At 39.6% G+C, this 22825-nt stretch overlaps 1 protein-coding gene across 10 annotated transcripts in view; it reads left to right on the forward strand.

Moving 5' to 3' along the window:
- The window catches only part of nrcama (neuronal cell adhesion molecule a), a 56346-nt gene that overhangs the window by 1060 nt on the left and 32461 nt on the right, over positions 1–22825 (forward strand). For all 10 annotated transcript variants that reach the window (XM_008401005.2, XM_008401006.2, XM_008401009.2 and 7 more), the window contains exon 2: positions 19825–19859. The gene's annotated coding sequence lies outside the window, so the exon portion shown is untranslated. The remainder of the gene's footprint in view (positions 1–19824; positions 19860–22825) is intronic.

Raw genomic sequence — 22825 nt, forward strand, 5'->3', positions numbered from 1 at the left:
TATATATTTAAGCGCAGAGAAAATGTAATTCATTGCCACAATCTGGCTAATTTGACCGATTTTGACAGTCGGCATAAATGAAAATTGACCCAAGATTTTAAACAAGCGTGAATGTCTCTGGCAAATCAGAGAAGTGATGCTCGGGAGGTTGCAGATTGGAGCATTTTCCTCTCCGGCTGTATGTGTTGCACAACAAACAATCGCATCGAGTGTTGCTCAGTGACAGAGTGGATGCATATAGCAACTGGGTCTCCACTCATTTCTTTATGTCAGATGATGATAGTTTGACAGGCTTAGCTCTCAGTGTTGAGATGTTTTTTTTTTTTGGCATATATTGTTCACTTATTGGGATTCAAATGTCGAACCCGGAGGGAAGGAAGGATGGCAAAATGATTGGTAAACATATTGATAGATGAACAGAATATCTAGCTATCTATCTTAGCTGTGGCTGCTACTATAGAGAAGTTCATTTACTGTCTAACCTTGACAAAAATAGTAATAGAAATTCGTCATTAGATACTAATCTGGAAAATCTGGTTTGCCAAAACTCGCCTTCTGTGTGACTACTGTTGATTTAGCTCGACGAGGAATCATTTACTGAACAAGTCGGCTCATACCTTGGCATGGCATGTGGTGTGTCTGTGTGTGCCAGCCATTGCTTCCACCTCTGTCGAGTTCTTCTCACAGTAGGAGATCAGACGACGTGGGTCCAGTCTCCTCTGACAGCTACCCCACCTCCACCCACCACCCCATCCCAACCACCAGGCTGTCACAGCAGAGTCAGCTCGGAGCCATTACTCACGGCAGATGTGGTGTCGCCATCCCAGCTCTCCTCTGTTTTCGTCCACGGCTCATTAGACAGGAAGCCGAGTGGATAAGGGTCTATGGTTGGCTCGGGCGCGTTCCTCGATCTGTTTGCCGTACCTGTAAGCGACGGCACAACCCAAAGATGAAGGCGACGCATGAATGTGCTTTCAGTCTCTTCGGGCGTGAGGAAATGTCAAATTGTATCGGTTCTGTGGAGGCTACATGAGAAAATGAAAACAGACAAATTTATGCAATTCATTTATTCATACAAGTCCCCATATTGGTCATCCTGCGAACAGATGTACAAATATCACTAATATATATGCCTGACTTTTTTAAGTAACAGTGTCTATAAACTTTTGTTATAACTAACACTTGCTGCTTATTAATGAGTTATTCACATTATTCTGAGCATTATTTCTAAATACCTCCTTTAGATCATTAACGTCAATGCTCTATTCAGAGTTTGTTATTGACCCGGAGTGGTCAACTGAGTATTGGCTTCCTACAGGGTAAACAAACATCTTAAAAGATGCTAGCTGGTATTTTTAAGATGTTTCTCATCAACAGTTTCATAAACAATTTGTTTAAATATTAGTACAAGATATTGCACTGTGTCCCTTTCTGCTAATATGTATTTAAATGTGTTTAATACAAACAAAATGTGGAAATGACAGTTATTTCATTCATTTTAATGTTCCAATTTCAATGCACGCAAGATTAAAATTAAGATTTATGGTCTCATAGCCTGTTTTGCCCGAGGCAGTACCCAAACAAGGAAACAACGCCTCTTATTAATTCATCCCTAGAGGTTATTCAGTTGATTTTCTTCATAAGGAAAGTGTTGCAGGTGCTGATTTTAATGAACTCTTAAACCTTAAGACACAAAAATGGACGAGAAAGCAACATGAAAAGCAAAATACAGCAAAAAATAAATAAATGAATACACCAATCACTGTAAGATTTTGAAAGTTTTTGGACATATTTTTTTTTATCCAATCTGCAGCCCAATGAACGTAATTAGCATCATACATCCCCCTGAACACTTTGGGTTAATAGCCCCCTGAGGCGATAATGGTGAGTCCCTGGAGGTGGGCGGAGCATAACCAGCCTCGGCGCCTTGCGACTGGCATCTGATGGCTGTTTTCATTACATCGTTGCGACGCATTAAATTGGCGAGACTGACTGAAGACTGATGAATTGGAAAATGGGGATGAAAGCTAAGACTGATGGTTGATTTTGAAAGAAAGCAGCTGCTGTTGTTAGTACTGTTTTCTCCACAGGACAGATGAGTTTTTATTGATGCTTTTTAGAGTTTTTTGGGGGTTTTTTTTTAAGAGGATGTTATTACTATTGAAAGAGATTCAGTTTTTCACAATAGTGTCACGTTACCTGTTCTGCATCTGTAGCCAATGCACCGTTTGTCCTGTGTATGCAATTTAAAGCCATGTGGCTGTGCTAGAGCAAACTTGATATGGGCTATAGATGATTAGAATAAATTAAACATCCTAAACCGCCGTAAGACATACAAGCACGTTTAATTTACTGAGTTTTGCATATGTAGTTAAAGCAATGATGCGGTAAATGTGCCTTAAAGGTCACGGAGCAAAAATTGTCCAGCCGTCAGAAAGGAACGCCAGCAGAAGGTTTGAGTCTGCTTTCAGTCTGCCATTGAGGAGCTGGTGTTGGTCAGGTGGGCAGCAGATGGGGAAAGTGGAAAAGTTGCCAGACTGGTTGTGGTCGTCACAGTGCAGAGTGTGTCCGGTTTACATCGGCTGATTTGATTTCATGTTTTGAAAGCCATACAGGCGGGTGGTGCATTTTAGGTGGCTTGGTTGCAGTTATCTGTGCAACACAACTGGTTATTGCTGAAGTTGAAGCTTTTGGCATCAAACGTTTACCATATGTTGAGCTTTAAAATCAACTGTTTTCAAGGAAATAAGACATGGAATAGTTATACAGGATGGCCTAAAGATATGGAAAAGGCGGTCTAATAAAACTGAATGCGCGCATGCACACAAAATATAATACATTTCAATTGAATTTATGATAGTTGAGTAGATGCAATGTGCTGCATATCCAATCTAGTTATAAACTAACTGTACTCTAAACTTTTTAAAAGTCTTACGTTTGGCTCGCATTGAGTACTGATGAGGTTTTTTATCATTTTTTCACTTGCCAAAAAAAAACAAAAAACAAAAAAACCAGGACTTTGAAGAATGAAAACCTCAGTAAAAACAAAACTAGCTTGCTTGATTAGTCAGACAAACAGACAAAACTTTTATCTTAGCTTCACCTGGTGCATACTTCAACCTCTGAGAAGCGAGCTACAAGCTATCGGGTAAAGTCATCAACTTGTCTGGCTGGAGAGTCATAGAGCAAACTTGTAAATGTCTGTTAGAATCCACCCAAAAATGTCTGCTTGGCTAAATTCTTCGCTGGGGTTACCAGCAAAAATCCTTAGGGACAAGAGTCGAGTTCTCCCAACTGACCCAGAGCTCGACCAAACACATCAATCCTTGGCCGTCGCCTGCAGACTGTGATTATCTTGTTCCATCTCTACCAGCCTGAAGAACTAGTCTTCAGAGCAGCAAAGCAAAAGGGGTTTTTAAGACAATTGTTGCAGATGATTGTCCTGAAGTCCTGAATCAGGTGGTCAAATACAGGAATGTCTTTAAAACAAGGTCTGACTTTTTGCTCTTTGGATATTTTGATTGTTTATGAACCAGATAAAGCATGGAAAGTTGCTGTAAATGACAATTATCAAAAAGACAAGTACTATCAAAATTTAACAAAAAACAACAACAAAGAAATCAGCATTCAATGTAAACAGGCTGCAAATGCTAAACAGTAACTGAGGAAAATAAAGCAAAGTTACATGTTATCTAAAATTTGGCCACAATATAATTTATTGTTTGATTAATAACTTTATCCCAATGGGCTTGTTTACTTCCATTCGTCACATACTGTGCTGTACTGTCTCCTAAACCAAACTTACCAGCAAATAAAGGAGGAGAAAGGGGCTTAAAATTTCAGCGGTGGGCGTTTAGCTGGTCGTATTATTGCCTTACGCATGAATAAGACCATTCGTATTCATGCGTGCTGGGGTGACTCCCCCAGCACCGCAATCTTTGTCGCAGCTTTAAAATCATTAGTACAGATTTGGGTCACTGGAATCCTTAAGGAGTTCCTCTCATCACTCTAAAAAGCCCAGCTGGTTTCAGACAGTCGTGTGCAGTAACGTGTTGGAGCCATTCTGTCTCAGCCGTTATTGGGGGAAAAAATGGTTTTATACTGTAAAATGTTAACTCTATTAGCCCTTGTAAAGTTTTTTTTAATATAGAAAACACTAGTATGAAAAAACTATTTTAATTTTATTTAATTTCACGATATCTGGTTTCTAATCTCACAGTTAACAGATATGCCAGACTGGAAGCAGTTAAAGTTCATTAAACTTCTTCACATCTTGTGTCATTACAATAAACCTCATTGTAGTTTTGTACTTTATGTAATAGAGCCACATAAAGTGGCTCGTAACTGTGCATTTGTCTTAATAAAATGCCCTTAATAGCTCAAGCTCAGTCAAATGAGATTGGTATATTAAAAAAATATTAAATTTTATGTAAAGTTTTAATTACCTATGCCGTACCATTGTAAAATGTGGAAATCGCTGCATGGTGTAAGCCGTATTTTCTGTATAAAATGAACTCCTAGTCTTGTTTGTTGGAGGAACACACATGGTGAGTCTCTGCTTGTCATCATGAAGTGGTAAATATATTATCTCCAATTGATGGCGGTCCTCACAAGTTCTCAGCCCTGCTTGCCTGCTTCCCCCCCAGGGGGAGGCTGCTCTGAGGCCACTCTTGTCTTCACCGACAGTCCTTTGCTTGAACTGAAAGAATGTCTTTGTGGGAGAAGATAAGCACACAGACGCGGCGGACGAAGAACAGGAGCGGATGTCGCCACGTAGAGGCCGTTCGTCTGCTAAAGACGAGTCTTGTCTGCGTTTTAAACCAATTAAGGAAAGTCGGGAAAGGGACATCTGCACTCATAAAAATCTTCCCACATTAGTAGGAAACGTCCTTAACTTTTGATGTAACTGGAGCTGAAACAGCTGCCGGATAACGGGGACAACAGAAATCCCTTGATTTGTCTCCACAGCAATGCGCTTAATCAAACGGCTAATGAGAACCGAAAGTTTGAGCATCGTTTTTATGATCTTATTTTATTGTGGGGTACACGTCTCTACTGTAAGACATCTATCCTTGCTCAGCATGATTCAACGCAGCTGGACTGCTGCCATGGTGTACTCCAGCGGCATTTCCCCTTAGTGATAAAGTCATACCATGCCAGTCTAGCTGCTGCGTCTTCTCTGTCACTTTTACCCTTGGAACTGATGAGGTGGTTGTTTTGCGGCGTTACTCACCTTGGCTTTTGGCTACATGACACAATGCTTCCCCGGTTTGCTGTCTTAGCATCTGAGCTCACTGCAGTTCAACTAAAGAACGCGAGTCAGCTGAAGTCCGTGAGCGCTTCTTTTGTAGGTTTGACCTTAAGAGTTAGCTTAATTTTCCTGGCTTGGTGATTTCCAGTTAACACACTCTTATCAAGAACTGTTTTTCCCTCTTTTGTGACTCTCAGTTGGGTGCATGTGATCAAATGGAGGAGCAGACTGTGATTGGGCCATTTTCTACTTCATTAGCTGCTATTCTGCTAGCGCTCCAAGGAATCTTTGTTTTTTTTCTGCAGGAAGCAGACAATCCATCTCTCTAATTTGATTCCTCAAAGTTCAGCTCTGAATCACTGGAGTCAGGCCATCGGAGTCATTTCAAACTCAGAGTAAATGCAGATACAGTTTTGAAATACTTTATTTTTTATTCATAAAGTGGTATAACGTGCCTAAACCAATATTGAATATTCCCACCAAACCACTGATTGAACCTCCTCTGGCATCAACACAATCATTAGCCATTTGTGGCAAATGGCAATGAGTCTTTTACATCACTGTAGAGGAACATTGGAGGAATTTTCTTCTTTTGCTTGTTGTAAAAGTTCAATCTTGTTCTAATTTGACTGGAAACTTATGTTCCTGAGATGTTTCGGAAACTGCCGATTTTAAGGTTTGCGACTATAAGATTGAAAAGGCTTTGTTTGTTACAGGTGTTTTGTTTTAAACTTTTACATTGTTGCTCTCACTTTAGGTATTTAAAATGAGTGTTTGCCTCTTTAGCGACGTTGGGGCTGACTTATGAACATCGACAGACATGTGCCTGAAGCAGGGGCCTCGTTATTCAACGTTTACCCGATTTTACCCCCAAGTCCTCATGAGGGAAAGTCCATGTCAGTCTGCATTAGTCATGGTCAGTCTGTAGGTTGAGCGGGTCACAGTCAAACAAACATCTTTGAATTTTTTTTGAGGCAGATGTGGAAAATGTAAAAAGTGAAAAAGAGAAGTTGGGACACAGCAACAGTTGATAGCCAACTTTATTTTTAGACTTTTTTGTGATTTTACAGCATTATGAAAGTTGTGGTTTGTTGCCAGCTTTGAATTGCCTCATCTATTTTAAAGAGTGATTGATTCTCTTATCCAGAAATAGGAAGTCATGGATAACTGAACTAAATAGATAAGAACTATTGGTTTTAAAGCACTGATTTTGTCAAATTATTATTTTAGCTTGGTATTTTTTCCCCTTACTAATTAAATGTTCTTGATGTAAAAGTAGGATTTTTCTCGGTTTTTGTCAGTGTGAGATTTCTTTATGTTAAGAAAATACATGTAAAATATGCTAGTTGTAAAACTTAACCATGTGTTCAGTATTAGATCAAATTAATAGTGTTTTAAATAAGAAAATTCACTCCAAAATTATATCCATTGTTCAATTAGCGTAATCTCTTATGTAAGATACTTCTATTGAAACATTATACACTAAATTGAATTAAAATACTTTAGCTTGTAGTTCTCTATAATTTGAAACACAGCTAGTTTCTCTGTGGACAGAGCAGGCATTCACAGGGGGTCGTGGCTCTGTGTGTGAGTTTAACCTTTTTACCACTTTGATAAGATTTATCAGCTGGTGTAAAACAATCTGGTCCTGCCAACAGAGTAGAGCTTCCTCTCAGGACAGGGTCATAAAAAACATCAGTTTTCATTCAAAAGAAAATAACACTTCTTTGATCTTAAAAACAGGTTTTTACTGGAACATAGTCAACTAGATTTAAATGAACTTAGCTAAGGACACTCCCCTAATTTGAATACAGCAGAGAAGGGAAACACGCCCTCCCTTTAAAAGTATAGGACCCGGAACTTTAACTTCAGATCGCTCCGGGGTTACCCGTGATGCCGTCTCCGGGGAACGGTGCGTCGGTGAAATGGTTCCCCGTAGGTTTGTCTTGGTGTGTGAATGTCTGTGGTGTGAGGTAAATAATGAATTGGACGCTGGTTTGTGATTTTATTGAGTTTTGTCACTTTCATTAGTTGTTCGTCTACTACAGTGAACATAAAGTTAATTTTATACAAATACAATGAAAGCATTGTTTTTTTTTTCTTCTCTGGCACAACCTTATTAAATCCTCATAAATTACAATTACACCTGGTAGGCTACATGCGGTTCATTATACTATAGTGACTGTTTGCAAAAACCTTCTTTTCTCTTCTCTCCTCCACACCATATTCCCACCATATGCACACTACTGGAATTGACTCTCGTCCCACTCCATTTCTCCTCCACTCTCCGGTCTCATCCATGACTCACAAAGCCCATTTAACCTTCACCCCAGCTAAATGCAAGCCAACACTTTGTTTCTGCCCTCCGGCTAAAAGCACCCCGGTATCTATTTTTCGTCCTTTCCGATACTTTTACGCACCGTGTCTCGCTGTACAGCTGCCTTTATTACGTCACTTTTGTACACTTGATATTTCAACAGGCAGCGGTATTGTCGTTGGGTATATATAAAAAAAAAATTGGTATATACTGTAACGCAAAGCTTAAGCTGCACTTGTCGGACCTGTTTTTGGCTAGGAAATAACCGAGCACAAAGAAGAAACGAGAGTAAAATTCAGGAAACTCCTGTGCTTTGTTACATATCCGCTGCAGCCGGTCATCCGTTTCAGCTATAGGATATACGTTACCTGCGAGATATTTGCTCTACAAAAAGGCCCATTAAAACAAAGGAGAGCAGCTAACTTTCCAAAATGGATATCGCATGCTTTTTTCCTCTTTATACACACAAGCTATCAAGTGACCACGGGTGTGTCCTTGAAGCGTTGGTTCAGATTAACTGCCTTGTCTTTGGTTGAAAATGACGCTGCACTTCCTCACTTTTGTTCGATGTTTTCTGCTCTTACTCCTCAGAGGTATGCTGTTTGAAAACTTGACAGATGTTGATGAGGCTGTGAAAGAAAAGTATATCAAATCCTCAGAAAAAAAAACAACACTTTAGAATTTAAGTCAATTTATGAAACACTTGACAGATTCTGAAAATGGCTAACCTGGAGACTTTTTGTCTTTGCGCCGTTAGCTTGACCTGGTGGCAATTTGGTATTTTGCTGACCGATAAAAATATCCGATTTTTCAGTTTCTGATCGGCTTTTCTACCGGTCGAATTGGGACAAGCTGAAAATCTCCCTATTCCCAGTCATCAGCTGATTTAACTGTAGGTTTTTTTAAGCAACAAGAAACACACAAGCGAAATTAATTGAATGCTTACATCATTGCATTATTTTAGACTTTGTTTTGTAGCTCTAACTTGATGTTTTATCAGCACTTTTGGTTAAATTTAGTGGCACCTTGTTAGGGAAACATGTAATGATATCCATTACATGTTTGGTGAAGCTAGTGATAAGCTATAGCTATCTGCTTAAGGTAGCTGTAGTTTCTTAATAACTTTACCACTTATCACCTCTGTTAGTCCTAAAACCTTTATGTTGCATTGAACAACAATTATCCTTAAGTTTATTACAGACATAGGTCACTTGGATCCATGGTAATTTGTTTACACTTTTAGCTGTTATTTGGAATTTATTAGATGGATGCAACTTAGTAATATGTTCTGCAGCTTTGTAACTTTCCATTACCTTAAACAGTCTTTACTGCTCATCCAGTGATTTTCACGGTCGCCTCGCTTTATTCAACAGCGGTGTTGAACGTCCCAACGTCTTCCAGCCGTCAGACGTGATTCGTCTTTAAAATATTAATATTTCTGGCCGTGTTACATAACAATGGCTCTTACGATGTTGCTCAGAAGCACCGCGTCTCTTTTTGATGAATCGTTGCCAAGCAACTAAAGAGTCTCCTTACAGATAAATTATCGATCGCCTTTGTTTTTTGTTTTTTTAATAAGAATTTGACATCTTCCATTTACGAGGCTGTGTTTACATAAAACTGCCGATTCAGGTTACAATCCGAATTTTGATCTATTTTGTATTTGTTGATGACCAGTATGTCATAATTCAAAGTTTCCTCACACTCTGTGTTTGGCGAGAAGGTATTTGGGACAGTGATTGAATCAGGTATCGGACAGCCAGTTAAGTGCCAGGACTTTAGGTTTTATTGACACTAAGATAATTGACTTTAGGATTAGAATCAGGGACCTCGGGGGGCATTAGTGTAGCCGAATGTAGATTCGCTGGTTTTACACAGTGAACTGATCCTCTGTGAGCTCCATCGCACCGGCGGTCTCTGTGGGTTTGCTCGGCTTGTCCTCGTCGGCCCAAACCGCTCGCACTCAGGCCTTTTGTTTCCAACAAGCAGAAGGATTCGGTTGTGACCAGAACCGAATGAATTTCATGCTTTGACCTCTTTTCGCGTGTAAGTTGAGGCAAAACTCCTGAGGTTATTGTTATTTTTATTTTTTTTTTATGTTTTACGTGCAAATCATTCCGGGATTTAAAGCTAAGAAAGAATATTTTATAAATATTCCTCTTGATTAAGCGCACAAAAAGGAATTGTGGATGTAATTACACAGTGTGTTCCCAATATAAAGTGGCTTTTGCTTTGAGCTACCCACTTTAGCGCAGGCAGCATCCATCTGTGTCTGAAGTACCAAATTGCTGACTGGGGCCTTTGTGTAGAGGCGGCTGCAGCCTCTCCGGTAGAGAGTCCATGCTGTCTGGCTTCCCCCTGAATATCCCTGGTTTAGTGCGTGTGATGAGAGATGAAGTGATAGTTGCTCAGGTTCAGCAGCTTTAGTTGGTCTACTGCAGCACATAGCTGAGCTCTGAATCATTCCCGCAACTATTATTGATTGAGTTTCTTTTCGCGTTTTGCATCTGTTGCCTAAGAGAAGCTGCAATTATATGAGCTGTGACTGAAACCTGAGTGCTTGCATTTTTTTTTTTTTTTTTGGAGGAGAACCCGACTGGAGGGTTTACATTCACTGGAGAAATATTTGCAGACGTTTCGGTGACGTAGAGTGACTTTTATCGGTTCCATATACAGTATAGTTTTAGAGGGGGGAAAAAAAGGGCGGAAAAGTCTGTATAGCTGACCGTATGTCAGATTGTGAGCTTTGTCAGACACGGTTGGGTGTGTGCCAAGGCAGCAGATGTCCTGTGCAACGCTGGCTGATTTTCTGTGCCAGCACCAAAACGCAATACTGTCAGAACAAAGACAATTGAGAAAATTCTTCAAAAGTATCAAATCTACAACTGCAAATGTTGTCACTTCTTAGCTTGCATCACTTTTAAAAAAAAATTCAAATTGTGTCTTCTTGTGTGGCAGAATTTTGACGCTAAACAAGATTGCTTCTGAACACTCTGGGTTGCATTTTATCAAAATTGTCAGCTATTTAAAAAAAGTGAAACATCAAAAAAGAGCCCGAAGTTGATAGTCAGGCTTTCTGCTAAGATCCACAGTCACTGAAATCCCACATTTGCAAGGAACAAACCTGAACAACAGTGAAAACGGCACAGATTTGAGATACGTGTAGAATCATTTACTACTTTATTAACACTGTTAAAGCTACATAATGAACAAGCAATGACTCAATCGTCTCCTTCGGTCTATCTTATTTAACTGCAACATCCAGTTGTGAGTTTTAGGAAACCAACACGTCAGAACCAAAGCGGTAGAAACATCTATGTTGTCGGTGGAAACAAGAATTTGGTCTTGCTACATGCTGCAAGACCTGCGACTCTTCAGAGCAACGTGGCGGACTGGTTGCTTTTGTTTTGTGCGCTTCATTTGACTGCAGGCCAGTGTAGTTGGAGAATTTGTTTAATGGAAATCAAGGCGAAAGAAAACAAGCAAATTAAGCGGGGTTTATTTGTCTGCGCTGCACCGAGTTCTCAGCACAATGATCCTCCGCTCTAAAAGGAAGGAGAGAATGATCCCTGAACCGCGACGCCAAACAAAAGGGTTGCGTCGCTCCCGTTTATTTTTTGCTGCTCAGGTGGAGTCGTGACTCACGGCGCTCCGGAGCATCATTATGTGTCTGCTTTTGTCGTCGTAATGAATGTTGTCATTCTGACAAAGCTCGGGGCTACGGTGAGCGGCAGCTGGGATTTAATTGACCACAAGCCCCCCGTAAACAAACACGACACTTAAATAAATTTGAAAGCACAAAACACGGGGAATACATCAGCTTGAACACAAACCCAATACGGAGGATAATGCCGCTGATTACACGGAGTTCTGCTTTTGTCTGTTGGTAGCGTCGAGTCCAGTGTGCCACAAACTAGAAGGCAGCAGTGTAACTTGTTGTGTTTGGCATGCGCCTTTAAAAAAAATTACACCAATTCTGCATACACATAAACAGTCATCATAATCATCTGATTGTCTCCACAATGTTGGCATGTCTCCAATTCTCCTGTATTGTCCGACCCCAAAGAGGGAAAAAAAATAAATGGACACAGAAAATGACTGGGGACCAGTCAAAAAAATAAATAAATAAAAATCAATTTTAAAAAATCTATTATATATTTATTGGCAATAACTCCTATGAAAGGCAAAGTCAACATGATATTCTAGAAATAGAAACCTTCTGAGAGTCTTGCATCTGATCTGACACCAGGAAGAGAGCTGATAGCTGGGCCTTTTGTGATAAAACTTCAATCAGGGCTTCAATCCTCAGTTGGAACCATTTAAAATAAATTATCTTTTTCACGCGAGTCTCGCTTCCTTGCTGCTACGCTGCCAGACAGATTGTGGGTGTCAGTCTGCGCCCAGATATCTTTTGTGTCGGCTCCTCATCGCAGCTCCACGACTGTGAGAACAAGATTTTTTTTTTTTTTTTTTTTTTTTTACATCAGTCCTAAATTAATGGGATCACACCAGTGGAGAAATCCCTCTCCGCTGGCGTTACTAATATTAGCAGGCCTCAATCTCCTTCCCCTCTTTCTGCCTTTTGTCTTTGTGAGCTGGAAGACATGCGGTCAATATTAGACATCTTCCACTCGTCCTACAGGTCCATTCAGATCATCGTTTGCTTTCCTTTGTTCGCGGAGCTTTTGTTCCTCTCATCCTCGTTTCCATCGTTCTGCTTCTCATTTACCTCCACTCTCATTCCTCAACATCTGTGTCTGTCTTTGCTTTCCCTTGCATGCCTTTAAGGTTGCTGTCTTAGATGAGATGGCTTCAGTCTCACCATGGCGACATGTTGTGACTGTTTTGTTCCCTTTTCCTTCTTTCTTCAATAATAAGAAGTGAATGGTTTCTTTTGTGCTACAGTGAGTTACTGATAGGAATTGGCTGAAGGCAGAAACATTCAACACAATCTTACTGATTTTATTAAAAAAAAATTAAATAGCAATACATTTTCCCACTGCTGATAAAATATTAAATTAGATTGAATACTATATTTATTTCCTCTGCTTTTGTCCAATATTTTATTTTAAAATCATCAAATGCCACATTTAACAGTTTTACTATTGCTAATAGTTTTACTCTTCTTTCTAGTTTTGTCCGTTCAGCATTTAAAAATGATTGATTTGTGGTGATTTTCAGTTCACTCTTGATGAGACACAAAATAAGACAATGACGCGTGTTTCAGACATTTTTTATTAAGTTTAGACCGTCTACAATGATAAATGTGTCGCGATCTTCTAAAGTGTTGTGGTAATCTTTTTCAATCAGCGTCTTTTTTTTTCTCTCCCAACAAACAATTGTGTCATTATCTCTTAAGTTTCCCTCCAGATATCAACTCTTGATTCCCCCATTATCCTTAACTGTTGTCTCTTGCATTATGCATTAAGGAAACGGCCGACTTGTAATGACTTTACTGTCCTATTAAATCTATCCAATTAAGTTTATTTATACAGCCATCGTTTTCCCAATAAATGGCATCTGAAGGCACTTTGAAAGAAAAAAGAAATCCAACTCATTTTTTTTTTTTTTTTACATAAACACTCAGTGAACATAGAAACAGATTGGATTCAGTGACACGCGATTCACTTTGATCTTAAATGTATTAAAGAAAATCCAATTCCGTTCTCAATACCAACTGGTAAAAAAAAAAAAAAGATCATTAAATCGTCAGTCTTTCACTCATTACTGTTGGAATTGGGAGGTTGGCTGGGGTCAAAGCTTTCACTGAAGTGGCTAAATAATACAGAAAATTAACTCCACTGCAAGTTCTTACCTGCAGCATGATGTAAGTCACTTAAAAACATTAACATGAGTTTTTTTGTTGTGCACTGCGGCACAGGTAGTTGCTGCAGGAGCTTAGCAAAAGGTAATTTTTTTTTCAACCTAGTTTTGCAAATTAATGACGTGGCCTTTTGAAACCTTTAGTACTATTGGCTAATGGTGTCACTTTAATGTTAATAAATTTCTATTCTTCCTGTGGTGACTCATATGGTGTGAATATGAAAGGTTTTATTGCAGGCATATTTTTCACAATAATAGTTCCAGTTTTATCCTCAGGCTTTTGAATACTTACCTGCTGTTAATATCTATGCTATGTTTTCCACTTTTGACGACTGAATACGTGTCACTCTTCCATCACTACTTCATCTCGGGGTAAAATGTGGATTGGCAGCTGGTGACCAGTTGGGCAGATGGACCTCAGCCTGCAAATAATGTCATAACCTCATTGCTAAGATCTGTTTATAAACAGACCATGTCAATTCATAAACTCTTGTTTATAGGCCTCATTTATACTAATATTATTGTGAGCAATTTAAAAGGCAGATGAGCGTAACTGTTTCATTAGGATTGTAATTACATTTATTTGTGTAGGACAACAAAAAGATTCAAAGGGCTTTTTGTTTCCTTCAGAAAAACATGACCACCTGGTGAGCAAGTTTTTGGAAAAATAGATCCCCTAAAAAGTCCCCAGCATGAATGGTGTGTCGTTTCGCATTTCTTCTGTGTAGCTAGAGCTTGCCACACTTACAGAAGTTGTGCAAAATATTGCAGTAATAACTCTACGCCACGCATGCGCTTTGTCTGCATTGACGATTTACTTGCAGGATCCCTGAAACTGAGAGCATAACCAATGTTTGCTTAATTAGGCTAATAATTATTTCACGCTCAAGGACATTCTGAGATCATTTTGTACTAACAAGATCGACTAACCTTTAAGTCAGAACAGGAAAAAAATGCAACTAAACAAAACCTCACTGCTTTAGCAAAAGTAATGTAACCCACACACACAATACTCGTTTTCAACAGATGATAAACAGTTTGACAGCAGTGTTGGGATTCCTTTTCTGCCCAAATTTTCTTATTTACCTTGTAGGCTCTCAACAAGGAAGTCAAATGTCTTGAGTAGGACTAGATATTTGTGTTAAATTGGATTTTGTAGCCTTGAGGGACATTCTGCAGAAATCTGCAAATTAACATAGAAATAAAACTCGGTGACAGGCCTCTTTACTCACTGTCACTGATTTAATGGAGTCAAATCTCCTATGGTAAAGTCTTTTTATGAACTCCTGGTTATCCACATAGGCCATCTTTTTAGGTCAAATTGCATTTTGCTTTGTTTTTCTGTTCATCCGGAATCTCTCTCCCTCCCATTTTATCAAAATACCTCCTACTGTTCTTCAATCTTGCTCTTATAGTTCCTGCTTCACATCCTCTGCATGACACTCTTGATAACTATATTGCGTGTTCTGGCCAAAACGGCGAGGAAGGGAGAAATGACTCTTTAACCTCTGGAGGAGCACAAAGAAGGCTTGGAGGAGGCAGTAAATCTTCATAATTAAACCACAGCTCTCTCAGTCTGCTCCTGTTTGTGTTTCGGGCCGGTCCATGCGAGTGTCCTTCGAAGGATGCTCCCAGACTGTTGAAACAATAAATAAAAAAAAGACAGCGTAGTTATGACAACCAGTCTACCCCGTGTTTCTCCATGTGAAACGCACATACGTGTGAACACATACAGTAACGGACAGGATGAGTTTTGAACTTTTTCACTGAGTCTTAAAGGGCCAGAACTTTGTTTGTAGTATTTTTCAGCTCAATTGCATCTGCAGACTCTGATTTCTGCTATTTCATACTGTAAGTTTCACCAGTGTGATTGTCATAGAGATAAGAATTGTGTAAGTATTTTAAATTTAAAAGATGACAATCCTTTTTTATTTGTTAATTTTAAGTTCAATTAAACACTTGAAAGCAAAATATAGTTGTAACAACTTTTAGCATGTCATAACCAATAAACAAAATAAAAATACTCTTTTAAGCCTTCTCGGCTTAAAAACCGTCCATGCTTTTTTTTTTTTTTTTTTTTGGCTGCCATCTCCAACCTTTGTTAACGCATAGCTTCAGCTTCCTAGACATGCCTCCATCTGCACCTGTCAGCGAGCAAACAGGTTCTTGACCCGATACTAAACCTGAAATTTAAAGTTTAGTCTGAACAGATTTTATCCGAATAAACTCAAAGTAAAACCTGCTGTGTAAATATCTTGAACTGCAACATCCCCCACATTCTGTTTCTTGCCAGCTTTCCTAATAAAATATTAGGAAAATTATTTCAGTTTCACAAGTATTTGACGTTTTTCATAACTGACTAAATATTGCCCCTGCATCGTTCATATGCCGTATATGCAGTAAATACTAATAAACTATTAGGATTATAGTTAATAACAGCTATCTAAAGGTACTGGATAATTGTAACAATTGTATTTGTTGGCGAGAAAGGAACATTTATCTAGAATATTATCTACATTTAAGGTGATTTGAAAGCGTAGTTAAATTACAGCGCTTCATTGTGCCAGCCTTGTAGTCTGTCGCAAGCTGTTCAAATCAAAACCTCTCGTATTGAATTTCATTGGCCATTTAAACGTTGTTTTACAGCCAGCCATTACTGTTGCACACATTGTTGTGTCTGCTTTTGCATTTTCATTTTGCATGCTGAATCGCTGTCCAAAGCGCAACAATCGTGATTCCCTGTGCCTGAGGGACCAATCTATCTAAATCTGCAGTAACACCGGCATGGCTGCCGTCTTAAAAGAGATCATTTGTCATTTTGTGTAACTGGAGAAGCACGTAGCCAGATGTTTATAGGCACAGAGTAGACACACAGAATAATGAATGACCAAGCCCCTCACCAGAGCCTCTTCACGAACAGATGGCACGTCTGAAGTCGAACCAAACAACATTCAGAGTCTTACTGGTAGCCAGGATTTCACCTGTGTTCTGCTGCCCACCCTGCTGTGAAAACTCAGTTTTTTTGTTTTTTTTTTACATCTTCCTGTGCCTTGAAACCATCAAGCAGTCGCAAATATCATATTAGTACGTCTTTTTGTAAAAGAAACAGCCCAGTATTTCTTATGTTTCCTGCTGTTTGCACTCCGGTGTCAGCTGATGTGTGGCTCTCCAGTGAGACTCGTGTTGATTTGGTGGCAGCCTGGGCTCTTAAAGCGATGCCAAGACGTCCGGCGCTCGGACAGATGGCGCTCGCTTGCGCTGTGTTGAGCTGTAAGGTTCCAGTTTCATAAATGACAAACAGAAATGCGCAACTTATGCAAATTCTCCTACCAGCTTAGCCAATTGTGACTTCAAAACAATCACACGCCGCAGACAATAAAGGCCTATTTATTTTTATAGGTATCAACTACAGCCTTATTTTGCAATCCACCCATTCCAGGGCTGGAGCCAGAAGTGCAAGTGCTAAAAAAGAAAACTGGGAGAAGGCTAAAAACAAATAAATCCCCCACAAAGCACTGTAAACAAATCACATATCTGTCCATAAAGTGTTAGATAAATTCAAACACATTTTTCTTGATCCAGATTAAAGTTGCCTAGAGTTAAATAGCTGCACTATCTGCAGATTATGTAGATTTTAAGTAAATGTTTCTAAGATCATATGAATGATTTAGGGGATAGACAGTAAGAACATCAGTAAGATGCGCTTTTTCAGGCAGGTGCTTCTCCCTTCTCAGGGCGGAGGCTTCTACCCCAAGGCATTATGGGACACGCATAAATTTCTGCTCATGCTTAGGGTCGCTTATATTCTGTCACGGCGGAAAGAAATCAGACACCTGGTGTTTTACTCCCAGTGGAGCCATAAGATCAGGGAGCTAACTGAAACAGCTACAGGCTAAATCAGAGCGGTACTGCATGGCGTCGGGCCATGTGGTACGCTACATCTTCACCTTCGTTGCCGATGTTGTTGACCCGGTTCTGTTGGTGCGGAACCACCTGCATTCGTCTCCTGGGCTTGTGTTTAAAATAATTTGCAGCAGAGATATTCTAGTTGACCGTTGTTGATTTTTTTTTTTTTTTTGCTTAAATGTTTCTGGAGATGAATGCAGTTGAGAAGCTTTACTGAAAACAGTGCACAGTCAAATAGTAGTTAAATACGTTCTTTCCACCAACTTCTTCAATCTATTGTGTGACTGAATACCACATACTTTGATTGTGTTGACTGGTATTTGATTTGCAAATGCCTTTTTTGTCTTCCTGAACCAGTCTGTCCAATCTCCTCTGACACCAATAAACCCCAATTTGATCCTATCTTCACACTATATTGGATATTTTCTCCTTTTTTTTTTTTACTCCTTTTTTTTTTTACACCATTATTTGCAAATATGAGCAATGCTTGCACAGGAAATCCCTGTAGGTCAACAGTTTCTGAAGTACTCCAACTAGCCTGTCTGGCATCAACACTCATGCCGCCTTCAAAGTTAATTACGCTGCATTCCTTCCTTATTCTGATGCGCTGTTTGAAGAGCAGCCAGTTGTCTTCATTGGGATTAGTCATAACGGATCAATAGGTCTTCATCTGCAGCTGCTATTTGTTAAAAAAGTGATGTTTTTAAGTTTGAAACAGGGATGCATTAGCCTTACATAACCTCATAGAAGCACCTATAAAGCTCACTATGTGGCGTAGATTAAAACCTTTTTTGCTCATCGTGTTTACATATTAGGTCAGCTTTGCTTGGTTTTTATGCCATTTCCCAGCTTTTCTCTTGTGTCGCATTTCATCTTTGAGTCTGCCTGCCCCCCTCCCCGCCTTTCCCTCCCTCCTGCACTCTGATGATGAAGCGCTTTTAGATTTGCTCCTTAATAATGCATGTTTCCGAACCTCGCTTGCTCTTCATTTTTTATGTTTGTTCCTCCTCTACCCTTTTCTGTCCGTCTCCAGCTAAGTCTTTCTCCCACGATCCCGGCGTTTGCCTCTAGCTGCAGTTTTCTGATGTCTCTGTGCGCTTCTGTCTCTATTCATTAGGATCTCACACTTTTTTTTTCTTTTTTTTCCCCCCCTCACCCCACTTTTCTCCCTTATCCTTATCTTTGTCCTCTCTTGTTTCGGCTCGGCTTGCTTCAGTTCTGCTCAGATAAGATCAATGCAGTCCAAGTTCAAAGCAGATCAGTCGAGAGCACGGAGCTTAATCGGTTCTGGCTGTTGTAATTCAGATCATTCGGTTCTGTTGCTAACACATGCTGTAGACCTTTACCATGAAGATAAACCAATAAAAATTTTATTTGAGTTTTATTTAGCTTTTTTTGTTTGTTTTTGATCATCAGCTCGAGTTTTAAAGTTCCACGTCCAACTGAGCATGTTTTATTTTTATTTTATTTTTTTTATCTTTTTGCTAATGTGAGATGAATGAAGGGTCCCTCTGGAGATTATGATAATGCATTTGTGGTCACGAAGGGCAGCCTCTTTGTTGGAGGTGGAGGGGGCATTATGCTTGTGTGTGTGTGCGTGTGTTTGGTTTGGGTGGATTTTATGTTAGTATGCGCCCTGACGGAGGTAGAAATAATAAAAGTGACAGAGGGACATTGTGGTTGATTAAAGGCCATGTATTCAGCAAGACATAGTCATTTACTGAGTATTCTCTGGGGAGGGAGGGAGATGTGCACATATTATTCAGCAGCTTCTGGTCAAGAGAAGGTGAAAGAATTAAGATCTGTTTGTTTTGATGACTAATTTTAATCCATTTTTCCAAGATGTTGATTGGCTATCTTAAATTCTATCAGAAAATGTATAAGTAATAATACAAATGGCACGATGTAGACAACTATGTGAAGAAAGTCAGATGTTGCTAATGGGTGCCTGTTAAAAAGTGCTGGCTCATTTTTGTCATTTGGCCTTTTCCTGCTGTTCAATTTAAATAAAGTATACGCTGCTGTCCCCATTAGATTGTTACATGATGGCACACAAAGCTACCATTCCAAAAACAGTGCGGCCATCTTGGATCATTGTGCGAAATCTGCATCACGGATAAAAATGTGAAACAGTCCTCCCCTTGTGCTTGTTCTCTGTCTCTCTCAGTGGCGCATAAAAGGAGAGAAAACAACAAATTTTCCATTGTTCGCATTAAAATGGCTTCCAGTAGATCTGGTTTGCTCACAAATGTCATAACTCCAATTTTAAAAAAATTTATAAAAAAATCCACCCTCAAAATTTATAACCTGGCTCTGAAGGATGAATCCTTAACCTAGAAGGGGTACTGGATACTTATCAGTCGAGATTTATTGGTACCTCCCTTGTTATATACTTTTTTCAGTGTAATTTTGTTTCTAAGAGCCTCATTAATGTCTTTTCAACCAACAGTTTTTTTTTTGTTTTGTTTTTTTTACTGGGGCTAAAAAAATCAAGTCTCTCTACATCTTTCTTCGTCTGTGTTTGCAGGTCTGACACAACATTACAGCAGCTGGAATTAACAGGTGAGTCAAAGATCATTGTCTACTAGTTTTGGTTAGTTGACTAGAGATGCATAAAAACAACTCAGGTTCATTTGTCCAGAGGGATGTGTGACGTTTTGAGACATTATGGGTATATAAATCTACTGGATATGATGTTTTAGATATCCAGTCAAGTTATAGTAGCGTAAGAGCCATACCTTCTTGCATATATATTTTTTTTATTGGTGCTCTGTTTTGTTTGGCATCTTTATGATGATTGTATTTCACTGTGAAAGCGTACACTCTGTTGGCATTGGGTTATTGTAGCATCTGTTCCTGAATGGTTGAGCTTAAAGTTAGAAAGGTGCAGATCTCATGAAGACCTTCTGGCAGCTGTACTGCCTTTTTTTTTTTAAAGTTGCTGCATTTCAAATACAGAAGTTCAGCTGGAAAGTGCCGAGTAGTGATTTATAGCATCTGCAATTTTACCTCTGCAAACTGCAGAAGGTGACTGTTTGAAAAAAAAAAAAAAACGAAAGAAAAACCACTCACAAGTAAAGGTGAACATATTGGGAAGGGGAAAAAAAGAAGTTCGGATTAAGCAATATTTGCTATTGATTTGATTTTCAGATGTGAACAGAGCGCAAAGCATTTGTAGGAGCTCATAATCTTTCACAAATGGAATTCATTATAAGACGTTATTTTTTTTTAGACTGTAATAAGTATTAGCTTTTCGGAATGCAATCGAAGTAAGACCAGCCGAAAGCTTTCGTTTCCATTAAATGACATGGATGCAAAACAGAAATTTGCCTGAGAGGTGAGGGGACACGAGCACGTGTTTGAACACAGTTTGAATATGACTGGAAAAATCCGAGCCGCATGTCCTGGTGTCACCTGCTGCTCTCCTGCTGCCGACCACGCTGCACACACTCATTTCACAAACGCACATCACAACAATCAAATATCCATTAGTTTCAAGTTCTCTCTACCAATACCTTGGTAAGACATGCTGAATGGAAACGCATATAAAATCGTATGCTGCATCGACCGTGTGGAAACCCCATTAAACCAATCTGCGGGCAGGGAGCAATAGTTTAGTAAGTCGAGCATGCTGGACGACAGTATTGCATAACACACCATTGTTATGTTTCCATGTTTAATTGCCATCGTTGTTTTTCTGAACAGTCTCATGAGGACACTCGTTCGTACTGAGCCACAACTTGCACACTTCTGTATTTTCACAGGAGTTTGTTCTAGTGCGTAGAAGTCGCAGAGAAGTGGTTCACTCTCAGGTATCGCTCAGAGTGATGGCGAATCTCTGTTCTGTGGAGCCCCAGCTTTCTCTTTCTCTCTCCTCTTCATGAGTAATCCTGATGAGCAGATGGATGGAGGAGGCAAAAAAAGAAGGCCATGCCAGCTTGTTACACTGCCATAACACCGGCAATTAGAAACCTCCCCCCCTTGCACCTTCTGCCCCCACTTTCCCATCATGCCCTTTTCGCTCCTGTTAGCGCTTTAGCTTCCTCTCTAGGCCTCGTATTTGGCCTTCCCAGTTCTGTATCCGTCATTACACTTGGGCACTAACGACAACGTCGCTGTCAGCCAGCTAGTTCATTTGATTGTGCCACTAATGCAACAAGAAAACATACATGGAATATCTGTGTTCAACAACCGTAAAATTTCTCGACACTGTTGCTCTGAAAGACGAGCATATCCAAATCCTGAGAACTGCACACAGTGAATCATGTTGCGGTGCAGCCCCGAGTCACACAGCAAGGCCACGTGTATCGTGGCTCATCAATACCTTTTCGCTTTGCAGTAGCACCCAGGAATACCAATGAGACTTGGCTTGTTTACAGGCCCAGAAGGATTTACAGCATGTGTCCGTAGTCATGCTGCGTTGAAATGAAACTCGTATGGATTTTAGAGCTTGCAATCTAATGTGCAAGCTCTTTATACGCTTCTTTTCAACAGCACAGTTCACATACGCTCACCTGGAAACTTCAAAACCAAACCAAAGTCTACATCAGATTTTCAGAGTGTGGGGTGATACCCAAGAATATTTACAGTGCAGGGCCAGTCCTTCTGATATTTTCTAAACTAATGCTTTGAATTTATAATCAATTAAAAATAAATGCAGTGAAGAGGTTCTTCAGCTGTTGACTGTGAAATGTCCATTGTTTTCATTCTGATTTTACACAACACTACTTTATTTCCCAGATTACAGTGTACAGATTAACGTTTCGTAAAGAAATGTATTAATTAAAATGTAGCGGTTAAATAATTTATGTCAATTTTATCTCATTTTGCTCGTGTTATGTTCAGTTTCCCAGGGTTCAGTGCTCGGACCAGTAGGTTTTAGTGTAAACACACTCCCTTTGGGTGTTATTTTTGGGAAACATTAGGACATAATGAGTGTAATTATTTACTTTGAACTAAAAAAATTTAAAAAAAGTGATAAAAGTAATTTGACCCCCCACAAAAAAATTTATTGTGGCACTTTTCTCAGATCCGATTTTCCCCTGAAAGGAAAAAGTAAAGTCCACACAGTGAAAAATACATTTTTCTTTTTTGCGTCTCACTTCTGCTCAGTATTTCACATGACTTGGCAAACAACAGCCAGTGATGAACGGAGCCAGCCTCCGCACTGACTCTGCCTCCAAATTTGTGAAGAGATGCCTTTAGACAGGCGAGGCGCACATTCAGAGCTGAACACACTCACATGTGCCCAGTGGCACATCCACATTCAGGCCTCAGGCGGCAAACAAACAGCTTTCTGCTGCTCGCAGACAGTGGCGGAGCCAGAGGGGGGGCCAGTGCCCCCCCTTGTCATCTGATTGCCCCCCCCCGTGGCCCCCCCAGATGATTGACATGTAACAGCACCAGGTTATTCCTGTACATTATTTGGAATCATTCTAAGTCAACCTAATATCTAAAGAAGAAAAACAATAATAAATATATCAAAAGAAAATGTATAAAACTTTATATAAGTCCATGTGATGACATAA

The sequence above is a fragment of the Poecilia reticulata genome, linkage group LG23 (assembly GCF_000633615.1).
Source record: "Poecilia reticulata strain Guanapo linkage group LG23, Guppy_female_1.0+MT, whole genome shotgun sequence".
NCBI lineage: Eukaryota > Metazoa > Chordata > Actinopteri > Cyprinodontiformes > Poeciliidae > Poecilia > Poecilia reticulata.